This window comes from Myxocyprinus asiaticus, chromosome 28, assembly GCF_019703515.2.
Source record: "Myxocyprinus asiaticus isolate MX2 ecotype Aquarium Trade chromosome 28, UBuf_Myxa_2, whole genome shotgun sequence".
NCBI classification, from domain to species: Eukaryota; Metazoa; Chordata; class Actinopteri; order Cypriniformes; family Catostomidae; genus Myxocyprinus; species Myxocyprinus asiaticus.
Window position 1 is genome coordinate 8259903 of NC_059371.1, and position 9151 is coordinate 8269053.

At 37.9% G+C, this 9151-nt stretch overlaps 1 protein-coding gene across 3 annotated transcripts in view; it reads right to left on the reverse strand.

Moving 5' to 3' along the window:
• Positions 1-3210, reverse strand: part of ngfa (nerve growth factor a (beta polypeptide)) — a 54975-nt gene extending 51765 nt beyond the window's left edge. For 2 of the 3 annotated variants that reach the window (XM_051659890.1, XM_051659891.1), the window contains exon 1: positions 2984-3210. The gene's annotated coding sequence lies outside the window, so the exon portion shown is untranslated. The remainder of the gene's footprint in view (positions 1-2983) is intronic. The other variant, XM_051659892.1, reaches the window with a different exon arrangement.
• Between the last annotated feature and the right edge of the window lie 5941 nt (positions 3211-9151).

Sequence of the window (9151 nt, forward strand, 5' to 3'; positions counted from 1 at the left end):
TGTCTTCTTGAATAATTGTTACAAAAACAAAGCTGCAACACATAATTCCTGCAAAGTGCAAGCGTTCAACCCTCTAAATTAAAATAATGGCTTGATTAAAATGTTATGATGTTCATTTGGAAAAGAGGATTAATTTCCTATAAACATTTTGACAGAAATTGTGCTTGGGTTCTTAATGAGACACACATTCTTGAACCGTGTTTATAGGTTAATTGGCCCTATTATTTAAAGTCGACAGACAAAAATGTTGCGAATGGTTACAAGATTCAAGAATGCATTCAAGCATCTGTTTGGGCTTGTAAACAATCATTTCCTTCAAGACAGCCTGAAGTAAATGCACTTTTTTTTTTTTTTTTTTTTTTTCATATTTGGACATAACTATATGATCTTATTTACTTCAGCTGACACATTTTATCCAAAGTACAATACCAAAATTATTTATTAAACAAAAGTAAACTGAAAATATCAAAAATCAAACATGAAATTGATTAATATTACCATGAACTGAACAGGACCTACAATATGCAAAATTATTGCATAGCAGGCTGAATGGGAAATTGTACAATTATCTGAATGCATAAACAGCAGCAGAAGTGTGATATACCAGACTAAATCGTGAAAAAAACACTGAGCAAAATATTTTATTAGTAATATTATCAAGTGTCAGGTAAATGTATACCTCAATTTTTCTATTTTGACCTCGCTTATAAAAGCTGATAAGCCTTATGTTTGCTTTCCTAACTATGCAAGATTAAATGGTTCATTACATTTTACTATGTGCATTGGACATTGATATATTTCCTGCTATTCACAACCCTACTAGAACAGACCTGAGACCATTTTTTGGGTTAATTGAGAACCACTGATCCATAATACTAACAACTGCCAATGACAGGTAATAATCTACAAACTTTGTATTATCAGCCCAGACACTTAACCATTAGATTACCAACTGTCATGGATTGCAAACATATGTTTTAGTTATCTGCAAGCACTTCTTTGCTTGGGTCTATACTGACATTGATTGATTCCAGAGCACTACCTCATTTTACAGTCATTCTATTAATTTATCACTTTCAATTCTCGACTCGAATGTTGCATGAATCTCCGTGGGAACAATATTCAAACTCCTGTGTGGCCATAGGGGGCATTAAATTATTCTTTCTGTCGAAAGTCGGTTTTCTGTGAACAAACAAACACAGCTTATCCTTAACAGAAGCGCTCCAAAGGAAGCTCAGATACTCATAAAACTGTCTTGGCAGTCCACACAAGAGCTCTTGACTGTCCAACTTCTGAAATCCATCAGAACATACTAAATTTTCCAGATCATTTCAGCTGGGTGCCAGGGGGAGTCAAACGGCACCCTGGAGTCCATGTTTGTGTCGGGTTTCCAGATCGAGCACTTGTGTTCTTGAATAGCTTTTGGTCTGTGAAAGTATTCTGTTTGTGAACATGGAATATTGGTTGAGTAAAATTAGATCCACCTCATTTTGCCCCAATTATTTTGTTGGACCGGATATCTTTTCAGGAGATATAGTAGTTTTATTTACAGCTATTTAAACGTACTAAAAAGCCATAGGCTCGAGTTGTCGGTCTGGGTGACTTAAACACTCATGGGAGTTGCTGGCAGTGGCCCACCTGCCTCATTAGAAGCCCTCATTACCACAGCCGTACGCTACGCTACATGAGCACAGATCTACAGAGAGGAACCTTAAATTCAGGCTCAATGGGTAACCTGACCATGCTCATGAATAATAATAGCCGACATCATTGTATAGAAGGAAAATAGCACTGTCCATCTGCCTCAGGACAAGAGCATTTGGGAATTTAAAAGGCTTCACTCAGTGTCAAGTAAAGTTTTGGTTCTATCCAAACTTAGGACTTCAAGGGGGCCCTCAACCTGCGTTTGCACCAAGAAAACTTAGACCGTACAAGCAGACCCTCGTACATAATTTAAAGATGCATTATGCAGGACATGTAATCGCACCAATAATTTTAACTTTGTATCTGTGTGCATGCTTCTAGAGGAGCTTTATCTTTTACAGATGTTGACTGAAAATTGTCTGGCCCGTTGTGAATTCATAAAAAAAATTCTGCTTTTCTATTACATCACTCTGCCAAATATTCATAAATTTTGAACTTTCCCTCTCCCTGGGCAGCACATTGGTGTTGATTTCTCCCTGCTGTTTGCACATTTTGGCTTAAACTGTGCTCCTGAAGCCAGCTGACTTGCTAACCACCCTTCCTGCCCAGATGAAAATAATAAAATCTGTAATATGTTCCATGTCTCGAAGAAGAATCAGGCAAAGATAGCGAGACCCTTTGGTTGTGTAACATGAGTTGCTTGATGGATAGATGGAGAGAAACTGAGAAACAGGAAAAGCCAAGTCATGGGAAAGAGAGAAGAAGGAGTTCGAAGTTTTAGGGATCTCTATATGGGGAAATGTAGGGGAAGAATATTTCTCGTAAGTCTGGAGAGCCCCATCACCTAGCAGACCTTCATCTCTTCTGTGCTCTCACTACATTTTATCTCACACCACAACAACAAAAACTTGAGCTCTCATGATACTACATGTTATTTTTGTCCAAACCTCAGAATTTTCTTTGCAAGTAGTAGACTTAAAGAAACGACTTAGATTTTTTCCTTTCTTGTCTCTCTCTTTTTTTTTTTTTTTTTTTTTTTTTTGGCCTTTTCAAACACAATTTTTCCAAATTCCCCTCAACTTTTTGAAGTTGATTAAGTGAGCCCTACTTTTGTTTGTCTATCTCCCCTCTAGATACCATCTAGTATATCAGTCTGTTTTTTTCTTTTCAATGCATGCATTGCTCTTCTTGTCAACACCACCTTGAGTCTTCCTGTCATTGGATATGGGCTCATTTCAGATAAAAAAGCTTCTCTTTTGTTTGTTGACAGATTGCATGACCATTCAAGAGCATTCCACCAAACGTATAATTCCAAAATTCAGCACCCTGTGCTGCTTACCTCAGAGCTGTTCTCCTCACAAGTCTGTGAATTGTCCCCCCCCCCAAAAAAAAAAAAAAAAAAAAAAAAAAAAAAGGTTGTATTCCAGCTCTCACACTCCAAAGGTTTATCCCCAAAGCCCAGTCCTGTTCAGTGTTATAAAATGTGAGTATCCAGGTCCTATGCCATCCACCACAGCTCTGCTTCCACTCTCTCTTAAGGTAAATTTGATTGCTCTGAAAGTTGGAGTCCCACAGCTACTCCCCCGACCTCCACTGCAGGAGCCAACAGGTCCTAGTGCCTCCTCTTTCCCTCCCTTCCTGCCTCTCCTTTCCCTCCTCGCGTCTATAGCCTGCAGAATCCGTTGTGCGGGGCTGAGAGCAACAGTGGAAAGTGGAGCTTTGTTTAGGCCCTGCTGAGGGGATGATTCCCTGTCATGATTTACTTGGTCCCAATAGCCCATATCACCCATTCAGATCTTGACATTTACCTATTCCAGTTAGTTGTCAGAATTACTTACCTACTTATCACTTATTACTTATCAGTAGTTGTTTCAAACTCCTTTCTTGATTAATTTACAATCCGCTTTGCTCTAGAAATGCAAAGTGCCTTGGTTATTTGCACAAGAATATATGTTGTATTGTAGAAATTGAAAATGAGAAGCAGAATAAATGAGAGAAATGAGATGATGACGTTTCTTCTTTTTTTTTCTTTTAGTTCAATTTCCACAAACAAAACTACAGAAAAAAAAAAAAAAAAAAAGAATGCGACAAAAGAAAATCAAATACAGCAGATAAAAATGCCTTGATAGGGGCTCAATCCCTACAGTCCAGAGGCCCCTAGATCCATTGAATTCAAAAAAGAATTATGCTCACAGGATATGCAGTTGACCGATTGAACTAAGTGAGTATGACATGAAGCGCTTTCTCACAGTGAATGAAAACCTGGCTTCAATAACTTTGGATGGGAAGTTCCCACACGAATATACATCTCTTCAAATTTAAGTTCTTCTGCTGTTTCCATTGATTTATTCACGTCCCTGTTGAGTGTTGATCTTAAAAGCATATAAGATGCAATTTAATACCCAGTACACACCCAGCTTTGAACTGGGACAGTCCGCTCATATATCATAACAGAGGGGTCTCATTTTTACCCCACTGAGTCTTAAAATGTTGAACTTAACAGGCAAAATATCACATTTAATCTTGTAGTTTTTTAAATGATTTGGATACAGTTTAATGCAGCTCAAATGTAAATTGGAATCAATGGAATATTCCAGGTTCAGTACAAGTTAAGCTCACTCAACAGCATTTGTGGCATTATGTTGATTACCACAAAACAATTTGGACATGTACCTCGTTTATTAAGAAAATAAAAATTGCAGTTTCAGAAAGGCACTCACAATGTAAGTGAATGGGGCCTGTCCATAAACATTAAAATACACACAGTTTCAAAGGTATAGCCACAAGATGTAACGTTATACCCGGGCCGTTAATATAATTTTAGCAGGATAAAATCGCTTATCGGAATTACAGGGTTTACAGCGTTACATCGTCATGACAATGCAGTTGTAATATTGGATATGCTGTACAGTAAATTTACACAGATAAAGTAAGCAATTTTATCACACTAAAATCATACCAACACGTATAATGTTTATGTCTTGTACTTTTGAAACAATTTGTATTTTAATATTTATGGACTGGCCCCATTCCATTGTATATTAATACATTAACTGCGATTTTTGCTTTTCTTTTTTTTTTTTTTTCATGTATAATAAACAAGGGAAGAGTTATTTTGTGTTCATCAACATTATGCCACAAATGCTGTCGATTGACCTTAATTTGTATTGATCCTGGAACATTTCTTTAAGCTAGCTAGCTAACAGGTAAAGCATTAAATAATTGTGTGTTGCGACAGTAAATCTAACATTGCATAATCGACTATTTACTAAAGGCTTAAAGTCTGGTACAGTTTGCTGCTTATTCTGGCTAAGAACTCACATGAAAAGTGGCCATTAAAAGTTATTTTGTTTTTACATGCAGTTTCATCTGGGATAGTTGAAATACAATAATAGAGCAGCATAGAAAAAAGTTAACAATTACAGAACATTGTGTCTGGCTACACAGAAAATATTAAATAAACTAGTGGAAATGAGTGTAGACTTTGTAAGGGAATTTATTTGTATGGACAACATTTATAAATACTAATTATTTCAGAGACACAACTTAGAAAGCAAAGCTGAATATGCAGTTCTGCTTGTGCACATCTAGTTTCCTTGCAACTAAGTGCCTCAAATGAAACTGAATATCTTCCAAAGATATGATGCCACTAACTTTGGCAAATCCAGTGACTTTGTTTCCAGACGGACTGGTGCTACCCAACTCCAGGATGTTGTGTAGTGCCAGCTAATCAGAATGGAACCATGATTTCAGCCATCTCTTGCCATTTTTGTGTGCAAAATGCATCAGACAATCAGTGAATGGCCTATGGGCGGTCCGTGGTTGTGCCGCCTGAGGCTAAGACTTCTGTAAATAAACTGCAACACTAACAATGCCACTCTCCAAAAATCTACAAGAGCAGGCACTTTTGAAACAAGTATACTACTGGTAAAAGCATTAAACTTAATAATTACTGTAATGCAGCTGCATAGCCACATGTTTTATGCACCATTTGACACTCTTTGCTCTCAGTGTTGTCCATGGCAATGTAGGAGAACTGTTATTGTTCTGGGGTAATGGACCAAAGCATTCAAAAGATGTGCCTTACAAGACCAGTGTTTTAGTGTTGTTGAGTTGGAATGTGACCCTACAGCATTGCAAACCCCTTGACCTTTTCAACTGGTACATGCTTGGAGCGCCAATGTAGTGGATGGGAGAGTCACCACAGGTCAATTATCCCTGTATTTCAGTTTTGCTGAAGCCACAACTGTGTGCATTGCGCCACTGGTGTGGTGACTTCTTGCCTTTTTGAAATGGGAGTTTGTTTTCACATTATGTGCAATGATATACAGTAGTACTGAACCTTGATAACCAAAATTCTTTAGCCCTGCCAGCATAATCAACATTCCTGGTATGAGGTCAATCCATGGTAATGCTCCTGAGATGATAAAACACCCATACAACATTTATCTTAGCAATCTTTAATCTATTTTTGTCCACTTAACTGCTATACCACAATGAGTATATCCTATACTCACTGTGATTAGAGTTGTGGTTATTGAAAGTGGTTGGACAGGTTGTCCCAAATAATGTGGGTGATGCACATTAAAGACTTTGGGGTATGTAGACCTGAATTCACCCTTTTCTTGCTATGTAGTCAAGCATACCAATTTGACAGCCTGCCGATCATCTCTACTCTCAACCCTGGGGCTCTTGCTGGGGGTTTACCCTCGTAAGTCATCGATTGTAGTCGAATACAGTATCTTCACATAATTATGCATCCATAAGGTGGAGTACCTGGCTGAGATTGGAACAGTTTGAAACGTCAATGGGGCGTGGAGACACAAGGAGCAGTGCAGTGGGAAAGGCCCTAGGTGTTTTCATGTTTATAGCTTCCATGCACTGGCTTCATGCCCAGAGAGCTGGAGGCGATGTAGGGAAGAATCTGAGAAAAGAAAATTTGGTGATGAAAATCTTTCATACTCAATGAGATCCCCAGAAGATGTTTTATGGCTCTAATGTCAACTCTGGAACCTTCATTGGGTGTGAAAGAAACTTCTCTATGGATAAATGAACTACAATGGAAAGATGTCATCCTACAGCAAGTTTTAAACTGTGTCCCCAAATGATGCACTATACACTGCACACTTACAATATACACTGTGCACTCAGCCATGTAGTGTATGAATTTTCAAAGTACAGTATACTATCGTCCCCAATGGGACACTTAATGTTTTTGTTTTTACCAGACGGAAGCATTCGCCATATAAAAGTTGACAGAAGTGACGTTTCAAACACCTGCGTTGTGTTAATGCTAGCTTTAGCATGTTACCCAATCTCAGTTCAATGCTTGTATCTCAAATGTACATATTCACTCAGCATGGGGTGATGGTGATGCTTCAACTTATATTTGTAAGGTGCTGTCTTCATTGAAGTTTTGCTAGCTGCTACATTCTTCATTATTTACAATTGTTTGTCAGACCAGCAATGTAGCCAGGTAACTCCGCCCCTTCTGCTACGTGTGGCTAGCCACTAGCGCTGAGTGCATGAAGTGTTCATCATTCCACACTCCGTTTTGAAGGTTGAAGAAGTGCATCATCCAGGTACTCATAGTACACTTCTTTTAGTTGCATTTTCAATGTATACATACTACTTGCACTACTTACACTACAATATAACTTAGAATAGTGTAGAATTGTGTGATTTGGGATGCACCTATAGTTTATCCTATAGCAACTATAGGTCAGCAACCTTGTGATATTCATCTGGCTTTATAAGCACTAAATATTCTTCACATGTGGGACACCGATGTACACGGGGTGTCTGAAGTCTGAAGTTGCAATCTGCACTATTCATGCGTGCCCGTCAACCTGGCTTCCATCGAAATGCGAGCTACGGTGTCAGAATAGTGCAGAGCGGCTCACATGTGCAATTAAATTGGTCTTCCCTCGATATCGTGGCACTTGCCACACATTTGAATTCAACATGAGCACTTTCTTTTTGAAAGCGCTATGGAGCCATTCATCCATGTCAAATGGCTACAGCTCTGACATTCTGAAAATCTAAAGTTTGAGTAAATTTGCAGCAACCTTGCAGCAAACTTGCCACAAATTTGCCACTCATCATTTTCACATGCAAATTAGCAAGTGAAAATAATGAGCTGCGAATTTTCTGCATGTTTGTGGCAACTCTAGATTTTTTTGTAAGGGGAGGGAAAGAGAAACACCTGCCCTGCACCAGCATCAATTACAAAACTTTTCACATATACATATCAATACCCTTACTTACATTTTTCACCGTTACTGTAACAGAATTTTTCAATACAATTGTGGAAATTGTATATTATAGATATTACAGTTTCATTTTCTGTAAAAATAGGCACATAATATCGTAATATCTGTCAGTCAGAAATTGCATGCCCATGTATCTAATCAAATCAAAATCGCATCGCAACAGACATTGAGGTATTGGCAAACATTGAACTGCTGGCTAAGAATATCAGAATATGAGATTGTATCGATTTACACCCCTAATAGCCATACAGGAAACTGAACTCACAGCTGTTTGTGCTTAATACTCTAAAACCCTTTTAATTTATACCAAGTAACATTTACCAGGACATTTCTCCCATATTCCAGATCTGGGCAGTATTGTGTAATTGAGCCAGGCCTCCTACTCTCATGGCTGGGTCAAGAGCTGACATATCGCTGCCACCTCTTCACTCATTGACTCCTCATCTTCTTCATCCCACCACTCTACACTTCAGAAGCCTGCTATTGTCCCGCCAAGGCCAATTGTGAAGAACAAACAGCCCCCTCCACACAACCCAACCAGCTCTTTACTTTTGCTTGCTCTCCAGCCGCTCAGGATGAAGTAAAAAAAAAAATAAAGAAAAAAGAAAAAAACACAAATACAAAGAGACATCTGCTTAATTAAATGTGAACACACACACACACACACACACACACACACACACACACACACACACACATACTATATATATATATATATATATATATATATATATATATATACATATATTTTGTGCATGAGAAATGTATGAAAACATTGTTTGATTTGTGTGTTACTGCAATGTTTTGTCTTGGCTTTGGTACTCCATGTGCATTGCTATCCAGTGCACGGAGTGAGCCATGTGGGATTGAAATGAAACAATAACAAAAAATAAAAAAATAAATAAAAAATAATAATAGGAATAAGAATAATAATGTAATAGAGTGCCACAGTAGGGTTATAGAGGTAGAAATACTATTCATTTTCTCCATAGAGAAATTAATTTTTAATAATAATGTATAAATCTTTCAAGACAGACCTTCCATTAGCTCCAAGGTTATTTGATGTTTCTGTAGAAGCCACAGCTTTGTGTGATTTGAACTTATTTAATAAGGCAGCACACTGGGGCAGTGCTTTGAGCACAGATTGAGTTTAGACTGATTTTATATAAAGTAATGTGAGTGATGTGATTGAGTCATTTTCTCCTTTCAAACTTCTCATAAATTTAGATACTAAA